This window comes from Eurosta solidaginis, chromosome 4, assembly GCF_040869045.1.
Source record: "Eurosta solidaginis isolate ZX-2024a chromosome 4, ASM4086904v1, whole genome shotgun sequence".
NCBI lineage: Eukaryota > Metazoa > Arthropoda > Insecta > Diptera > Tephritidae > Eurosta > Eurosta solidaginis.
In genome coordinates this window covers 104,429,581-104,449,961 of record NC_090322.1, presented here as the reverse complement: position 1 = coordinate 104,449,961, position 20,381 = coordinate 104,429,581, and the positions used below count along the sequence as shown (strand labels likewise).

The following is a 20,381-nucleotide window of genomic DNA, read 5'->3' as shown; positions in this document are numbered from 1 at the left end:
GACTCAACCCGTGGATATATAAATGCCTTTTGAATAGAATTAGGCTGAAAAAAAAATTGGGAAAAAAGTGCAACAAACATCCACATGACACGAACCTGAATACTCGTTGTCAGCAAATATGCAAACGAATTAATGGAGAAATTCGCAAATGGGACGATTATTATTATAACTTTGTCAATAAATCCAAAGGTAATCCAAAAGAAGAGTGGAAAGTAATAAATAGCATTATTGATAAAAATACAGAAAGTCAAGATACTCACTTTGTTTTACAAAAAGAAGGCGTTGATATTTCTGTTCCCATAGAAATAGCTAATGATTTTAATGAATACTTTACTTCAATTGGGAAGCTTCCGCTGTGATACCCCCTTGGAGTAGCTAAAGAAGCAACAGCTTTTTTGAGCCAATCTCAGGATCGTAGATTTTAATTGCAATAAAATCTTTGAAAAATAGTAATTTTTCCAGTCACGATGGCATCTCTAACGTTATATTAAAGAAAATCTCATACAATGTTGTTGATGTCTTAAAACATATCTTTAACTTGAGTGCTACAACTGGGATTTTCCCAGAACAATTAAAATTACGAATTGTAATACCGATTTTCAAAAAAGGTAATAAAAAAGATATGGCTAACTATAGGCCGATTTCACTGTTGTCATCAAATACTAAAATTTTTGAAAAAATTGTAAAAATTGTTATCCTACTTTGAAAAAATAAAGTTTCTTAGTCCTTTGCAATTTGGTTTCAGGGATGGTCTTCTACGGAAGATGCTCTCTTGGCAGGGCCGAATTTACCACTAGGCTGTAGCCTAGGGCGGCAAAGTTTTGGGGCGCCATTTAGGGGGCGAACAATTTTTAGAACCTAACGACAGAATAATTTATGATTTGGAAATCAAATGTGTAAGGAAAAAAATTATATTGGATAATCATTTATGTCTCAAATAAAGGAAAATAATATGAAAAACATGTACCTATATCAATAATTTAATATAAGGAATTTGTTCATTCATTTCATGGATCATCAGTCGTAAGCATTCAGATAAAGGCGCGAAAATTTTTAAAGTGTGTGCAACAGAGCGTTTAACATGTCGTCTGCTACTCTGTGCAACAACGTATCACGTGACCTTGTTTATCACTAGAAACAAGCGACTACATAATGCCAGCATGAAAAAGTAGCAACTTGCGAAACTTCCATTTCAGCCTTTGCTAGTAGAATTTCCCACTTCGAACCGTTCGAACAACAACTAAAAAAATCCTGTATCGCTATGTCTTCACGCCGACTTCGCCAACTGCGTAAAAATTCAAAGGCAACTACGACTGCTTAGCCGGTAAACGTTTATATATCCCGTTACTTGGCAGCAGACGCAATAGCATATGAAATATGTATGTATGTACATATGTATGTAGCTGCGTCGCTGCTTTCAAAATTAAGCCAACAAAAGTAGGCAGCCCAGCGTCATAGCCCATCAAAAAATTTGTTCCATATTTTCAATTGAACAAATTAAATGTTATAATACTGTAACGAATTTCGTGCAATTCTCCTTATTTGCAACCTTCTGCTAAGTTCGAATCACTAAACTGTTGAATAAATAACTCCAATATTTAATAATGCAAAACGGCCTTTATTAAAATACTTCACAATAACACTTATAACTCGCAACTAATTGCTTAAATGAAACTGATAATACTGCTATTGCTCGCTAGATAGCGTCTTAAATCCAACCGATTCTCGCACCTCTACTGTTGCTGCTTTTATAGTGTTTGGTTGCCTCGTTGACATTTCTAGGCGGTTCTGTTCTAGAGTCTACTAGTTGGTTATCTGCTATAAGTTTCTCAGCTATAACTACAGATGCACAATTTTTATAGCTTCTCTCACATGCGCGTGTATTTGTGAGCGACACTTCCACAATTATAATTGCATATCTCAGATAAGATATCTGCATGTGTTTTTGCGTTGCTTCTCCGCTGCGTGTACGTACATATGTGTAGACATAATGATTGAATTATTGATGTGCATACAGTCACTGCTTAGCATCGGCTTAGAGATAACGGTACCCCTTAGTGTTGCTAATATTCGTAACAATACTTTCAAATACAAATATTTAAAAACTAGTGGCAATCTGCAAAATTTAGAATGCTTGAATTAATTGGGATCAAATTTCAAAACTTTTGTCCAAAAACAAAAGCTACAGTCAGCGTCAAAACAAAGTGTACAGCCAATTTATGCGAATTTAAACAATTTTTTCTTAAGTTAAATTATTTTCGCAATTTTTTAATGAAAATGTATGTTGATATATAATAAGAACAATGAAGAATAAAGTTCAAAATTTACTGAAAATTCCGCAAATTTTCCTCAAAATTTCGAACTTCGCCAAGAATTTTCAGAATTTTTCTGAGTATGCAGTTTTGTAGCTCATTCAATTCTAGTATAATATTGTACTATTCTTAATCCGCTAAAGAGACTTCCCGATTTTTGGCAATTTTTTTCTACCTTCGAGGTATCAATCATTAAAGAATATAAGACTTGTCAAAGCAGAAAAAAAATCAGGAAAACTCAATTTGATGAAAAAAAAGAAGGAGATGTAACATTGTTGGGCAGAAAGACTTGAGAGTCAATTCTTTTAATGTTATCATCGAAAATTGACTCTGCAATCTAGAAGAAAGAAGTTCAGGATACATATGTAAACATTTTTAAGATATTTTCTGCGCTCATTGAATTGAATACTTTAAGTTCTGAAAACCTTCGTAAGCAAGCAAAACAGTTGTGTGAATTTTATCACGAAGACTTGGAAACATCCTTTGAGGATCAGTTAACTCATTTTAAAATGCACTGCATGGAAATGCAGATACCCAATTTTTCACCAACAGAAATGCTAAAATGTTTGCGGAAAAATGATCTTCAAATGGTGTTTCCAAACGTCGAAATAGCTTTTAGAATACTTGTATGCACTGCAGTAACAAACTGCAGTGCCGAAAGATCTTTTTCATGTTTACGAAGAATAAAAAATAAACAGCCTAGGGCGGCAAATACCTCAAGTCCGGCCCTGTCTCTTAGACTTCTGGTCTACTATATACAAGAGTATAGACTCAAAAAAAGATTGTACTGGGCTTTTTGTGCTTTTTGTGGACATTACAAAAGCATGCGATATGGTTGACCATGACCGTCTTTTAAATAAGCTTTATAATTTCGGAATTCGTGGCTTCTTATACAATTGGTTTGTGTCTTATTTACGAAATCGAACGCAAAGAGTTAAAATAGGCAACACTCTTAGTGAAACCAAAGGCATAAACTCTGGTGTACCACAAGGATCGGTTCTTGGTCCCATATTATTCCTTATCTATGTGAATTCACTATTTATTCAATCTTTTAAGGGTAAAGGGAATTTGTTCTTCAAAAATTTATGTGAGGATATTTTGCATAAAGTGCACCAGAGTAGTAATGATCCTGAAATGGACTTTAGTGAAGACATTTCTAATACAGGCCTTATTCTTCTTGATAATTTGGGTTTTTCATATGCAGAGAAACGTATATAGGATTTCGGTTTGCCTGAACCTAACTGCATTAATCAGACTTAGACCCCGTTTATACAATGTGCGAAATAACGCACAATACCCATGAGCTGCACCAATTTTTATTAGAAAATGAGCCAAAGTTAACTAATGAGCAACGAGTAATATACGATAAGGTCTGCTCCAGTGTGGAAGACAATGCGGGAAATATTTTTTTTATAGATGCGCCTGGGGGAACAGGTAAAACCTTTATGACTTCACTTATTTTAGCCAAAGTTCGTGTTGAAGGTAAACTTCTATTGCAGTTGCTTCTTCAGGCATTGCTGCTACTATTCTGCGTAGAGGAAGAATTGCTCATTCCATCTTTAAGCTGCGACTTAATTTTTCACCACACCAAAGGTGTACATGCTCTATTAAAAAAAAAAATAGTCCCACGGCTGAAAGCATCGTTAACAATATGGGACGAGTGAATAATGGGTGATAAGTGTCACATCGATGCTGTCGATTTATCACTTAAAGATCTGAGGTCTTCTCAGGTGGCAATGGGTGGAGTTAAATTTGTATTCACAGGGGACTTTAGAAAAACTCTACCATTGCTTCCGAAGGGTACAAGAGCAGATATTGTTAACGCGTGCATAAAGAAATCAAATGTGTGGTCAAATGTACAAACCTTAAAATTGTCTGCCAATATGCGAGTGAGTCTTTGTGGAGCTGGCCCTTCTAATCAGTTTGCAGATTTCATTCTTAAAATAGGCAACGGCTGCAAGTCCATAACTTGCGATGGTTATGTAGCAATGCCAGAAATCGTAGGAACCTGCGCCAGAACAATTGATGAACTTATTGATAAAGTATATTCAGATATTGCTAACTTGCAACACAAGCACTCCAAGTGGTTATATGAGCGAGCTATTGTCACTTCAACGTACTTAGCAGCAGAAGAAATTAATAAAGCTATTATTGAAAGATTAACAAAAGAGTACAAAACTTATAATTCTTTTGATGAAGTGACAGAAAAAAGACGTTGTTCACTATCCAACGGAGTTTCTTAATTCTCTCAACCCATCCGGGCTACCACCATATGAACTACGCCTTAAAATTGGTTTGCCAATAATGCTATTACGAAATCTTAAGCCTCCCAACTTGTGCAATGGTACTCGATTAAAAGTCTCTAAATTGATGCCTAATATAATACAAGCGATCATTTTAACGGGCCCTGCAGCAGGCGAAACAACAATGATCCCGCGGATACCAATGATACCCACCGATCTACCATTTACTTTCAAACGTGTCGTTTCCTGTGAGAATTTGTTTTGAAAAAAATGTTCCTTATTTTACGTATTAATTTTTTACGTTCTACAAGCCAATTTCGACTGCTGAGTCCAAAACGCACTACCTCAAAGTTCTTTTCAAAAACGTCTTACCATGATACAAAAAAGAAGGTAGTTCCACTCAAAATTTTTTGACGAATTTGGGGATTTTTGAAGTTTCATAATGTTTGTTGTTTTGCCAGATGCGATGCCATACCGTTACTGTTTAAGGCGAAATTGTGTTTTTTGGAGATGGAAATTTCCTTTAGGATGAAAACGCAATGGCCATCTGAGACAATAATAATATGCTTTAGCACAATTTATGTGCATATATATCGATTGAGAATACAGTAAAACAAGCAATTTTATTGAAAAATAGTGGATAATTACTCATACATAGGTTAATGACTCATATATTTATGGCAGCTAGCATGCCCCTACAGTGGATATTTCTTGCGGCATGTTGAGAAAAAGTGTACCTCCAAAGTCTGCAGTGAGTGGTAGGTGTTTAATTTGTTACGTTTATGGGACGCTACATCCATGTCAATGATAAAAGGACACAGAATGTGTATAGGTGGGGCGGCCCAAGGTGACCCCAGGTACAACGGGCAAAAACACTCTGTTGTTGTTGTTGTTGTTGTAGCGAAAAGGTTACTCCCCGAAGGCTTTGGGGAGTGTTATCGATGTGATGGTCCTTTGCTGGATACAGATCCGGTACGCTCCGGTAACACAGCACCATTAAGGTGCTAGCCCGACCATCTCGGGAACGATTTATATGGCCACATTAAACCTTCAGGCCGTCCCTCCCTCCCCACCTCAAGTTCTATGAGGAGATAGGGGTCACCAGAGCCTCGTCTGTTAGTGAAACAGGGTTCGCCGCGGATAGGTGAGGTTGACAATTGGGTTTGGAGAAGCTATATATTGCGCTGACAACCTGAAGGGTTGCGCTACAAAGCCCCTTGAATCTGGTATTTTAGTCGCCTCTTACGACAGGCATACCTACCGCGGGTATATTCTGACCCCCTAACCCGCGGGGGGGGGGGGGGGCAAAAACACTCTCATAACTAGTGGTTAACCTGCAGACCTACAGGGAAATGTTCTCCCAAAAAAATGGTTTAGCAATTCTCTCCTAAAGCGCAACGCTGGAATTATACGATAAATAAAAAAATAAAAAATGAGGACTTGTAGCCAATTTATCTAGAAATTGCGGTGTCGGTTTATAAGGACCTCCCTTGAGCAAGCAATTGACAAACGTGTATGTTTTTTCAAAATGTTCTTAGCAAAGTACGGACACTTAAAAAGGCTATATTCCATTGCTCTGCATACTTCGATCCATGTTTCTTCCACCAAACCAATTCTCGGGAGCTCGAAAAACTTACTAAAAACCTTCTTTTCCAGGCTGATATTTCGTATTAAAATATTTCCAAGTCATGGGGCTCATTTTTTTTCTTTTTTTTTTTTTTTAAATAACTATGAAAGTAATTTCGTCGTATTCGTAATATGAAATTCATCAAAATTTGAAAAATTCATGGAATTTTTCAATCTGGTAACTTGTTTTTGGTGAAATTGTCATTGTCCCCGCAAAAGTCAAGTGGCTAATGTCACACTAAATGGAACTACCTCCATTTTTTGTATCATGCGTCCTACCTGAGAATTTGACTCAAAAATGCCCTACCGCAAAATTTGATTGAAGAACGCCCTATTTCAAAATTTGTTTCGACTCGGTATAAATTCGATACACTTTGAGCTGAGATAAATTCTGAGTCTTCTTCAATCAAATTCTGAGAGAAAAGGAAGAAAGGTAGTTGCGTACGCCGATGACTTAGTGATTCCGATCACAGGCAAATTCTTGCCACCTATCAGCGAACTCATGGAATCGGCACGTTGCGACATTTCGCGATGAACAGGACAAAAATTGAACTTGTCCTATTCACGACAAAGACAAAGATACAAAGATGGCACCACATGTCATTCATGGTATGTACAGCACAGTCATTCGACCGATACTAACATATGGAGCTCTGGTCTGGTGGAAGCCGCTAGACAAAAAGAGTAATCAACAGAGGATCGGGAAAGTCCAAAGGCTGGCATGAGTGGGAAGGTCAGGCGCCGTGAGCAGCGCACCTCAGGAAGCGCTAAATGTAATCTTCAACTTGACGCCTCTACAACTCTTCGTGCAAGGATTAGCCGCTAGAGGAGCTCTACGACTAAGAGAATCCAACATGTGTAAAACAGCTAAGCACGCACAGGCGACGATTCTGGACGATATGACGAAGGGGCAATTAAACGGAATAATAACCGACCTAACATCCAAAACAGACCACATCACAGGAGGCTGACCTTCCAAGTTCAGAACATACGATATCCTTAAAGGGAAGAATGGGAAGTAGGCCTAGACAACGGCAGGGGCATCACAATATACACCGACGGCTCGAAAATGGAAAAGGGAATTGGAACTGGGATGTACTCAACACATCTTCAGTTAAGCCAATCATTACGATTTCCTGAAGCATGCAGTGTATTCCAAGCCAAGGTCTATGCCAAAGACAGAGCGGCAAAGCTGCTCCAAGATAGTGCGGTCTCCAACACCGACGTAACAGTCTTTGTTTACAGCCAACCCGCCTTAAGGGCATTACAGTCCAACATGATAAAATCGGACATCGCGCGGAGGTGTAGAGCCTCTCCGGCTTCTATAAGTCATCTCAGTGGCTCCTTTTGCTGGGTCCCTGGGCACAGCGGCATTGAAGGGAACGAACTCGTGGATGAGATGGCTAGGAAAGATTCCGACTTAGACATAAGTGAGATGGACAGCTCCGTCCGACCGCCGCTGAGTTATCTCCTAGGGAGAATCGACGAATATGAGAACAGGGCAACCGCTTCCCAAGGCAGTCGGTTTTATGTACCGGAGCGACCCGGGACTTTTCCCGACCAAGGACTGTCATTTCAGTAACCCCATCACACAGCAGGACTGCGCCATATTCTCCTGCTCCGGGAAGGTGTCGAACCCAATTCGGGTCCGTCTCCTGACCCCGGTCCTGATAAATAGTTTTGCTGCGTTTGCCGGAAAAGAATCTTTTTAGGACGGTCATACTCTTGTTAGTGTGTCACGTGCAAGGGATGGTTACATCGGACAGGTTGTTCTGGACTAGATCGCAAAACCAGACGTCCTCATAACTTTTATAAATCGTTTGTGGCTCCTTACTGTTCACGCCCAAGAGCGTCCCACAGTCTGCGCTCTACGGCGCCACCAGCTCATACGGCCGCTCCCACTCATAACTACAATCTCCGTAGTAGAGTGGGTAGCAATGCCGTGCATCAACGCACGCCCCCATCGTGAGCGCAGAATTCGTAAAATGCGGCAGCTGGCAGCCGATGGCAACACTGGCATCCGACCAGCTGCCTATACTTATTTCGCTCGTACCGCCGACTTCATCGTCACAGAAAAACGCACTTGCATTAACTTTAAAAAAGGAAAGTGGGACGAATACAAATCCTTTACAGACAACCGCTTTGCTGTCCTCCCTATCCCGACTGATGCCCGCCAAGGGAGCGTGCTTTCCGCAAGGTCATTGAATCCGCCTCGGCTCCTTTCATTCCCGCCGGTAGAATTCCCGAAATCCGGCCACACTTCCCGGCGGAGGCCGCAAACTTAGCGAGAGAACGTGACCTTATAAGACAGCTCGATCCCGGCGACCCCAAATAAGGGATACAAACCAACGCATCAGATTGCTTGTGGATGAACACAAGCGGGCGAAATGGGAGGAGCACCTAAGCGGTTGTAACCTCTCTGCCGGTGTAGGTAAACTTTGGTCCACCATAAAGTCCCTATCGAATCCGCCTAGGCACAATGACAAAGTTTCCATCGCCTTTGGCGATAAAGTGCTGTCGGATGCGAAAAAATGCGCGAGCGCTTTCTGCCGACAATATATAATGCATTCTACGATCGACAAAGATAGACGGAGGGCCAACAGACACGCACATAAACATAAATTCAGCGCGTCACCAATTACCATCACCGCCAGAGAGGTTGAGGATGCCATCGGTCATGCTAAACCATCCAAAGCAGTGGGCCCAGACGGCATAGCCATGCCGTTGCTTAAAAGCCTAGGGAAAGGGGTTTCAAATATTTAGCACATGTCTTCAACCTGTCTCTTTCCACATTTGTCATACCCGAGAAATGGAAAATAGCCAAGGTGGTCCCGCTATTAAAGCCTGGAAACCAGCTAACATAGGAGAGTCATATCGCCCAATATCTCTCCTATCGCCAGTAGCCAAGACGCTTGATGCCATTGATGCCATTCAAAGCAAATTTGCAGCTAGCCTGCTCTCAGCAGATAAATTGCGGTTTAAATCAAAACCCCCACCATAGAACAGTACTCTTTGCGCTAGACCTATAAAAAGCTTTTGATACGGTCAACCACGACACGTTACTGCAACACCTGGAAGGGTCTACCCTTAAAAGGTGGACCGCAAATTATATGGGTGGTCGGCAGCCATCAGTGCAATTTAGAAATGAAACATCAAAACCAAGAAGAATTAAACCAGGGGTGCCACAGGGTGGTGTCCTATCCCCACTTATGTTTAATTTCTACATATGAGCCGTTTATTTTGAAAGTGGCATAAGTCATTTCATGTCGTTTAGGTTCAGTGGTAATTTGTTTGTATCTCTCCTCGCCTCCAGTTTTTTAGAGTCCAATATCCAAAAGATGCAATTCTTATTATTATTTTATAATTGTAGAACCATCTATATATGCATTCGTTCAAAAATAACAATGCATTTAAGACCATGAGTTGGAAATGACTTATGCCACTTTCAAAATAAACGGCTCATATATAAGCTACCTTCGCCACCAGAAGGAGTTACTATCGTTTCCTACGCCGATGACTGCACAATAATGACCACAGGCCCAGGCCCACAGATCGATGAGCTGCCATTATCACCGACTAAATCCTCCGCGACCTTATTTACAACATGGACGTCCCAAATATCGACCATTTTGAACATCCACGTCGATGGCACTACGCTACCGACTGTCCTACAACCCAAAATCTTGGGTGTGACGTTTTATCAGGATCTACATTTTGGTGAGCACGCAGCCGAAATTGTACGGAAAATCCAGGGCCGTAATAAAATCCTCAAATCCCTTGCTGGCAGCACTTGGGGAAAAGACAAAGAAACGCTCATTACCACATACAAAGCAATTGGCCAGCCGATTGCATGATACGCGTCCCCTATATGGTCGCCAAGCCTAAAAATTACCCACTGGAAGAAGCTACAGGCCTGCCAAAATAGTGCTCTCAGAACCGCCAAAGGCTGTCTTCTTATGTTCCCAGAACACCATCTACATAATGAGGCGAGAATACTCCCCATCAGAGAGAGAAATGAGATGCTAACCAAACAGTTCCTGTTTAATACCCAGAAACCTGGGCATCCCAATAGACATCTGATTGATGAGTCAGCACCGCCAGGGACTTAAGGAGTCATCACCGTAAGCATTTTGAGGACTCAGCACCTGAGAACTCAAGACGTATGAAGCAAAAAACACAAGCAGGTCTTTGGTAAACTACACAAACAGGCGTCGGACATCTATACCAGGAATTGCCCGGAGAATCCAGTTCTCATAGAACAGTACCCAAAACTTGCGGAAGAGGAACGCATACTCCCCAAGGAAACGCGAGTCACTCTAGCTCAACTTAATTCTGGATACTGTAACAGGTTAAACTCTTACCTATCCAGAATCAACCCCGACATACAAAATGTGTCTCCACATGACACCAACCATCTCTTTAATTGCAATGTGGAACCAACGCCTCTAACACCCCTTTCATTATGGTCCACCCCTGTTGGAACAGCAGGTTTCCTTGGACTCCCGTTAGAGGATATTGATGACAATTTGTGATCGGTCGCAACTATTAGGTTGTTGTTGTTGTTGTAGCAATGCTCGCCCCACCTAATAGCCGCGACCGATCACAAATTGTCATCAATATCCTCTAACGAGAGTCCAAGGAAACTTGCCGTTTCAACAGGGGTGGTCCATAAGGAAAGGGGTGTTAGAGGCGTTGGTTCCACATTACAATTGAAGAGATGGTTGGTGTCATGTGGGGACACATTGCAAGCGGGGCATACATTTTGTATGTCGGGGTTGATTCTGGATAGGTAAGAGTTTAACCTGTTACAGTATCCAGAAAGAAGTTGAGCAAGAGTGACACGCGTTTCCCTGGGGAGTATGCGTTCCTCTTCCGCAAGTCTTGGATAATTTTCGTTAAGTACTGGATTCGCCGAGCAATTCCCGGCATAAAGGTCCGACGCCTGTTTATGGAGTTCACCAAGGACCTGCTTGTGTTTTTTCACTTCATACGGCTGGGTTCTCAGGTGCCGTATTTCCTCAAAATGCTTACGGAGATGACTCCTTAAGCCCCTAGGCGGTGTTGGTTCATCAATCAGATGTCTGTTGGGATGCCCAGGCTTCTGGGTATTCAACAGGAACTGTTTGGTCAGCATCTCATTTCTCTCCCTGATGGGGAGTATTCTCGCCTCATTATGCAGATGGTGTTCTGGGGACATAAGAAGACAGCCCGTGGTATTTTGGCAGGCCCGTAGTTTCTTCCAGTGGGTGATTTTTAGGCTTGGCGACCATATGGGTGACGCGTAGCACGTAATCGGCTGGCTAATTGCTTTGTATGTAGTCATGAGCGTTTCTTTATCTTTTCCCCAAGTACTGCCAGCGAGGGATTTGAGGATTTTGTTACGGCTCTGAATTATCGGAACAATTGCGGCTGCGTGCTCACCAAAATGTAGATCCTGATCAAACGTCACACCCAAGATTTTGGGGTGTCGGACAGTCGGTAGCGTAGTGCCATCGACGTGGATGTTCAAAATGGTCGACATTTGGGGCGTCCATGTTGTAAATAAGGTCGCGGAAGATTTAGTCGGTGATAATGCCAGGTTTCACAAGGCGAAAAAACTGGAGAGATCAGGGAGGTAGCCGTTTATTTTATTGCATAGCGCATCGATCTTTGGGCCTGGGCCTGTGGCCATTATTTTGCAGTCATCGGCATAGGAAACGATTGTGACTCCTTCCGGTGGTGAAGGTAGCTTAGATATGTAGAAATTAAACAAAAGTGGGGATAGGACACTACCCTGTAGCACCCCCTGTTTAATTCTCCTTGGTTTTGATGTTTCGTTTCTAAATTGCACCGATGCCTGCCGACCACCCAGATAATTTGCGGTCCACCTTTTAAGACATGGGGGAAGGGTAGACCCTTCCAGGTCCTGCAGTAACGAGCCATGGTTGACCGTATCAAAAGCTAATGGCATTTATCGCGGTGGTAGTGCTATGGAGTTTTCTGAAGCCATGCTGATGAGGGGCTAGCTGCAAATTTGCTTGGAAATAAGGGAGCAAAATGGCTTCAAGCGTCTTTGCCACTGGCGATAGGAGAGATATCGGACGATACGACTCACCTATGTTAGCTGGTTTCCCAGGGTTTAGTAGCGGGACCACCTTGGCCACTTTCCATTTCTCAGGTATGACAAAGGTGGAAAGAGCCAGATTGAAGACATGCGCTAAATATTTGAACCCCTCTTTCCCTAGGCTTTTAAGCATCGGCATGGCTATGCCGTCTGGGCCCACTGCTTTGGATGGTTTAGCACGACCTATGGCGTCCTCAACCTCTTTAGCGGTGATGGTGATTGGTGACGCGCTTAATTTGTGTTTATGTGCGCGTCTATTGGCTCTCCGTCTATCTTTGTCGACCGTAGGATGCATTATATATTGTCGGCAGAAAGCGCTCGCGCATTTTTTCGCGTCCGACAGCACTTTGTCGCCAAAGGCGATGGAAACTTTGTCTTTGTGCTTAGTCGGATTCGATAGGGACTTTACGGTGGACCAAAGTTTACCCACACCGGTAGAGAGGTTACAACCTCTTAGGTGCTCCTCCCATTTCGCCCGCTTGTGTTCATCCACAAGCAGTCTGATGCGTTGGTTTATATCCCTTATTTGGGGGTCGCCTGGATCAAGCTGTCTTATAAGGTCACGTTCTCTCGCTAAGTTTGCGGCCTCCGCCGGGAAGTGGGGCCGGATTTCGGGAATTCTCCCGGCGGGAATGAAATGTGCCGAGGCGAATTTAATGACCTTACGGAAGGCACGCTCCCCTTGGCGGGCATCAGTCGGGATAGGGCAGCTAGGCGGCTGTCTGTAAAGGATTTATATTCTTCCCACTTTCCTTTTTTGAAGTTTATGAAAGTGCGTTTTTCAGTGACGATGAAGTCGGCGTTACGCTCAAGCGAAATAAGTATGGGCAGGTGGTCGGATGCCAATGTTACCATCGGCTGCCAGTTGACGCAGTTTACGAGTTCTGCGCTCACGATTGAGATATCTGGCGAGCTGTGACAGGTTCCTACCATACGTGTGGGGGCGTCTCCGTTTATTGTGCAGAACGTCGTTTCTTTTATTTGATCCGCCAACATCTCACCCCTACTGTCCGCCCGCAAGTTTGAATGCCATAGATCATGATGGGCATTGAAATCGCCTAAGATAATGCGATTGTTGCCAGTGAGTAAGGCCCTGATATTAGGGCGGTATCCACTGGGGCAACAGGTGGCAGGAGGGATGTAGATGTTGATGATTTCTAGGTTTGCATCGCCTGACCGGACAGATAGGCCTTGACGTTCTAAGCCATTGTCCCTGCGGTCGATGCCAGGATCAAATATACAATATTGCACAGAGTGGTGTATGATAAACGCGAGACCGCCTCCATTTCCGCTTTCGCGGTCTTTCCTGTGGACGTTATACCCAGAGCAGGTCTGCAATGCGGATCTTGCTGTGAGTTTAGTCTCTTGAATCGCAGCAATGCGGATGTTGTGCCGCTTCATGAAATCGACTATCTCCGTAATCTTCCCAGTTAGTCCATTACAGTTTAACTGTAGAATTCTGAAGTGCATAAAGGGAGACGTCGCCACTCTGGGGGTAAGTGACGGGTGACTACGCCTGGGTTGGGGAAGGCCAGGACGCAATTGCTGTTGTGGCCCTAGGACTGGGCGTCCTTGGGCAAGCATTGGGGTACCCGGATGATTTGGGTTTGCGGCCTGGCAACATGGCGCGATGAAACCCGTCGGGGGGTTGCCGTCGCGGAGACCAGAACATCTAGGGAAGCGGCACCACCCAAGGCAGGAGCTGCATTGGGCGGATGTCGCAAACATATATATTCTGTGCTTGCAAACGGTGCAAACGGAGGTAGGGACTAAGAGTCTGTTTCCCTGACCTACACGATTGCTGCCGGAAAAGAGGGGGGGGGGGGGGGGGGGGAGAAGACGGGGGCAGGAGCTGCTGCTCAGCATTGCTTCCGACTCTACAACGAAGATTGTAGTTATGAGTGGTAGCAGCTGTTTGAGTTGTTGGCGCCGTGGGGCGCGAGCAGCAGCGGGTACTTGTTGTGGCTTGCTGAGCAGCGGGGCTGCTGGAAGGTAGTGGGGGCGCTTAGACGTAGACTGCGGGACGCCCTTGGGCGTTAACAGCAAGGAGCCACAAAAGATTTATAAAAGTTACGTGGACGTCGGGTTTTGGGATCAAGCCTAGCACAACCTGTCCGATGCAACCATCCCTTGCACGAGACACACTGAACAGAGTATGACCGTCCTAAAAAGATTCTTTTCCGGCAGATGCAGCAAAACCATTTCTCAGGACCGGGGTCAGGAGACGGACCCGGATTGGATTCGATGCCTTCCCGGTGTAAGAGAATATGGAGCAGTCCTGCTGCAAGGAGCTGCTGGGAGGATGACAATTTGTGGGAGGGACGAAACAAATTAGATGGGGTCACACTGAAATGACAGTCCTTGGTCGGAAAAAATCCCGAGTCGCTCCGGTACATAGAACCGACTGCCTTGGGAAGCGTATTAGGTGGGGCGAAGCACTGCTACAACAACAACAACAAAGTTCTGCACAATAAACGGAAACGCCCCCAATCGTGTGGTAGGAAGCTGTCACAGTTCGTCAGATATATCAATCGTGAACATTGGCATCTGACCACCTGTCAATATTTATTTCGCTCGAGCGTACTACCGACCTCATTCACCGAAAAACGCACTTTCATAAATTTTAAAAAAGGTAAGTGGGATGAGTACAAATCCTTTGCAGACAGCCGCTTTGCTGCCCTCCCTATCCCGACTGATGCTCTTCAAGGGTAGCGTGCTTTCCGCAAGGTCATTGAATCTGCCTCGGCTCGCTTTATTCCCGCCGGAAGAATTCCCGAAATTTGGCTCGATCCCGACCCCCAAATAAGGGATACAAACCACCGCATCAGATTGCTTTTGGATGAACATAAGCGGGCGAAATGGGAGGAGCATCTAAGTCGATGTAGCCTCTCTGCCGGTGTGGGTAAGCTTTGGTCCTCCGTAAAGTCCCTATCGAATCCTTCCAAGCACAATGACAAAATTTCCAACGCCTTGGCGATAAAGTGCTGTCGGATTCGAAAAAATGCGCGAGCGCTTTTTGCCGACAATATATAATGCATTCTACGGTTGACAAAGTTATACCGAGGGCCAACAGACACACACACACAAACATAAATTCAGCGCTTCCCCAATTACCATCACCGCCAAAGAGGTTGAGGATGCCATTGGTCAACCTAAACAATCTAAAGCAGTGGGCCCAGACGGCATAGCCATGCCGATGCTTAATAGTCTAAGAAAAGAGGGTTTCAAATATTTAGCACATGTCTTCAACCTGTCTCTGTCCACCTTTGTCATCTCCGAAAAATGGAAAATGGCCAACGTGGTCCCGCTGCTAAAGTCTGGGAAACCAGCTAACATAGGAGAGTGATATCGCCCGATGTCTCTCCTATCGCCAGCAGCCAAGCCGCTTGAAGCCATTTTGCTCCCATATTTCAAAGCAAATTTGCAACTAGCCTATCATCAGCATGGCTTTAGAAAACTTCATAGCACAACCACCGCGCCAAATGCCATTAACACCCAGATAAATTGCGGTTCAAATCAAAACCCCCACCACAGAACAGTACTCGTTGCGCTAGGCCTATCAAAAGCTTTTGATACGGTCAACCATGGTACGTCACCCCAAGACCTGGAAAGGTCTACCCTTCCCCCGTGTATTAAAGAGTGGACCACAAATTATCTGGGTGGCCGGCAGGCATCGGTGCAATTTAGAAACGCAATATCAAAACCAAGAAGAATTAAATAACGGGTGCACAGGGTGGTGTCCTATTCCCACTTTTGTTTAACTTCTACTTATCAAAGCTACCTCCACCAGTGGGAGTTACTATCGTTTCCTATGCCGATGACTGCACAATAATGGCCACAGGCCCAGTCCCACAGATCGATGAGCTTTGCAACAAAATAAACGGCTACCTCCCTGATCTCTCCAGTTTTTTCACCTCGCGAAACCTGACATTATCACCGACTAAATCACCGGCGACCTTATTTACAACATGGACGTCCCAAATGTCGACCATTTTGAACATCCACGTCGATTGCACTACACTACCGACTGTCCTACATCCCAAAACCTTGGGTGTGACGTTCGATCAGGATCTACATTTTGATGAGCACGCAGCCGCAATTGTACGGAAAATCCAGAAACGTAATTAAATCCTCAAATCTCTTGCTGGCAGTACTTGGGGAAAAGATAAAGAAACGCTCATTACAATTGGCCAACCGATTGCATGCTACGCGTCCCCGATATGGTCGCCAAGCCTAAAGACTACTCACTGGAAGAAGCTACAGGGCTGTCAAAATACTGCCCTCAGAACCGCCACGGGTTCTCTCCTTATGTCCCCAGAACACCATCTACATAATGGGGCGAGAATACTCCCGATCAGGGAGAGAAATGAAATGCTAACCAAACAATTCCTGTTGAATACCCAGAAACCTGGGCATCCCAACAGACAGATGTTTGATTGATGAGCCAACACCACCTAGGGGCTTAAGGAGTCATCTCCGTAAGCATTATGAGGAAATACGGCACCTGAGAACACAGCCGTATGAAGCCAAAAAACACAAGTAGGTCCTTAGTGAACTCCACAAACAGGCGTCGGACCTCTATGTCGGGAATTGCCCGGTGAATCCTGTACTGAAAGAATAATACCCTTAACTTGCAGAAGAGGAACGCACACTCCCTAGGGAAACGCGAGTCACTCTAGCTCAACTTCGATCTGGATACTGTAAGAGGTTAAACTCTTACCTATCCAGAATGAACCCCGACATACAAAATGTATGCCCTGCTTGCAATGTGTCCCCACATGAAACCAACCATCTCTTCAATTGTAATGTGGAACCAACGCCTCTAACACGCCTCTCATTATGGTCCACCTCTGTTGAAGCAGCAAGTTTTCTTGGACTCCCGTTAGAGGATATTGATGACAATTTGCGATCGGTCACACCTATTGGATGGGGCGAAGCACTGCTACAACAACAACAGAACAGGGCAACGGACTTGCTATGGACCAATAGGGTTGACTGCGAAGTCTCAAGGTCCTTATGGCCATGCTGGGATAGGAAAGGCACCAGCGTCCTTCTCAAAGTGAACAAATCTGCGGTGAGGGTACTTACGGGTGTCGTCACAGCTCACTGTGCTATCGCACCAATTCTCCGACGGTGGCGAATACCAACAAGGATGTGGACGAAGAGGAGTCGATCTACCACTTTCCTGCCGATGTCCGGCGCTTCAAAGAAGAAGGCTCAGATTTCTGGGCTCACGCTTCTTCGACAGCCTAGCAGAGGTTGGGAAGGTGGACGTCTCGCTTCTTCTTGGGTTCATCAGGGAAAGCAAGTAGTTCGTTGAGGACCACTAGGAGGAAATGGGGCTAAACGAATTTGCCGCCACCCTGTACTTACTGAGGGCACTCACAAAACTATCTCCGAGTGGAAGTGCTATAAAGATATGAGTCATTAAAAAAAATGTATGTGTCATTATCCACTATTTTTCAATAAAATTGCATGGTCTGCTGTATTTTCAATCGATATGTATGCACATAAATCGTGCTGAAGCATATTATCACTGTCTCAGATGACCATTGCATTTTCATCCTGAAGGAAATTTCCATCCCGAAAAACCATAAATTCGTCTTAAACAGTGACGGCAACGCTTCTGGCAAAACAACGAAGATTAAGAAACTTCAAAAATCTCCAAATACGTCAACAAATTTTGAGTGGAACTACCTTCTTTTTTATGCCATGATGCAATTGAAATACGCTTGTGCATTTAAGAAAGCTACCATATAGATCAGAGGGCGATGGTTTTCTGCGGTGGATATCCGATCGAATATTGAATGGTATAGTGATGATTTTAAATAGTTTCACGCTAACACTGGCGGCATAAAAATTGGATCCTTGATCTTCAAATATGGATCATAAGCTGCACATATTTTTCAGGGCCTTCTCTTTATATAACGCATTATTTTCTTTTTTATAATCAGTGTGCTTTTTTGTTTTCTGTCACGCATTTCACCCCGGGGAATCCACTTAACTGCAGTTTCTACCATTGGTTTTGAAACATTAAGTAATTCTGATACTTTTCTCTACGAATTCTCCAGTTTCACCATGTTTTTAATATGTTCTCGCGTTTTCGGATCGCAATGCTTGCCCTTTCCCATATCTAATAATTACGAAAAGTTCCAAATTGTAATAGACATTGATACCAGCCTGCAAATATTATTTTTAACTTTGCTGTTAAAAAATACACGTTTATGCAAAAATCTTTACGACGAGGTTATGAAATGACACGCTGTCCTTATTAAATCACACAACCGATCACTGACTTAGTTGAAGACGGAATGATTTTTTTTAAATGTGTGAAAATAAATTGGATTTTTCAAATGGTATTTATTTTTGGTAAGAATGAGTAAAAATAATACGCAGTTAGTTGGAAACAATTTGCTCAGCATACTTGGAATCTACTGAAAAGAAGTTTTGTTGCAACTCTGTCCCTATTATTTTTCATATAACTGTACTACACGACATCCGAAAAAAGTCCCTGCTGTAGACGCTCCATTTTCTTGTACTGCTTATCTAGGGATGCTTTCGCTCCCTTGACCCCTGTCCTGTTGAAACGTCCATTTACGAGTATATTTTAATTTTGTATTATTTGCATAAACAATATTTAGCTGTCAAATTAACTCGTACAGTTTTAACTGCTCTTTGTCTAAATTGGAAAGTTGCAGTGCAATTTTGGTTTAGATACCTAAAATTTTGGTGAAACTCAAGAACTTTTAGTTTTCTATACACACACGTGTATATTTACACATTCAACTTCAACCCCCATACACATGAAATAAAAATAAAATGGTCTATGAAGCTTTTTAAAATGACATTTCCATAAGAATTTCCAATTATAAATTTTAAGGTGTTTTATAGGTAAGATTGCTCCAATCAAAACTTTTTAATTTAATTGGTATAATCGCCAAAGACTTGTATTTTTATTAATTCTATGGTCATACTGTAAGGCTTAGTATTACTGATTTATTTTTTGCAACTTACCTTCTTCAAATTTTTGAAATAACAAATCAACATGAGCGCGACTTCCTGGCACTCGATAGATTCCTTCAGAATCGAGACCTTCTTTTTCAATAAATTCCACGCATCTTATAAGGAATTGTGGAATTTCATCATCGTCTGAAATTAACAATTTTCCGAAATAAGAATCCGCATTTTCCGATAATCCTTTAGCAGTTTGCTTTAGCTTTCGTTTGTGTTTCTTTTCTTGTTCTTTTTCTTTTTCTTGTAACTTTCTAAGTCTTGCATTGTCCTCTTTTAATCGGCGTTTTTCTGTTTTCTCCAAGTCTTTTTGAGCTTTTGGATTTATATTAAACTCCGATTGATGTTCTGTTTCAAATAGACTGATGCTTTCAGGAACCATAGAATACTAAAAATATTGTAAATAATAAAAATAATAATGAAGTTTAAAAAACCTCGTCTTACGTCTGGTGATTTCTCGTTTTTTATAAGCTCACTTGCGCTATACTCGACCGATTTTTCTGCAACAAGAAGTAATAGGTATTACAATTTTACCAAATGGTTGCATATATATAAAGAAATCTCCTTACTAGGGTCTGCAACACCTCTATGATAATGGTGGGGAATCTCTGGTGGGCTTACGTAGGACCCGAATAGTGGAACTCTTGGCGTTTGCACAGGAATTGCAACCTTCTTTTTTTTTGCTTTTTGTTTGTTGGAGGTTTCTTATTAATTTTATAGTATGAGCTGCTTTGCTGTCGAACCTTGCGTTCCGTCGAACTTGCACAGCTGTCAGATTCAGTACAGTCTTAAATATAGAAACATATTGTTTGATTTAAAGTTCAAATTATAAATATACTTACACATTTAGGAATTTTAGTGTGATTTTAAAAACTTTATTTGTTAAATAACTTGAAAAATGCAATATTTGATTATGATTATTTAGCGACCTATTAAATGCTACCTTTTTACTTGCTGGCTCGAGGTCATATAAATAAAAACAAGGTGTTTATATTTTGTGCCAATATATTTCGATTACACATCGGTAATCGTCTTCAAGGGCGAACTAACAACAAACATAAAAACATATAATTTAACAAACAATAA

At 42.6% G+C, this 20,381-nt stretch overlaps 1 pseudogene; it reads right to left on the bottom strand.

The window, feature by feature from the left end:
- The window catches only part of LOC137248638 (rho GTPase-activating protein 190-like), a 41,542-nt pseudogene extending 21,401 nt beyond the window's left edge, over positions 1-20,141 (bottom strand).
- Between the last annotated feature and the right edge of the window lie 240 nt (positions 20,142-20,381).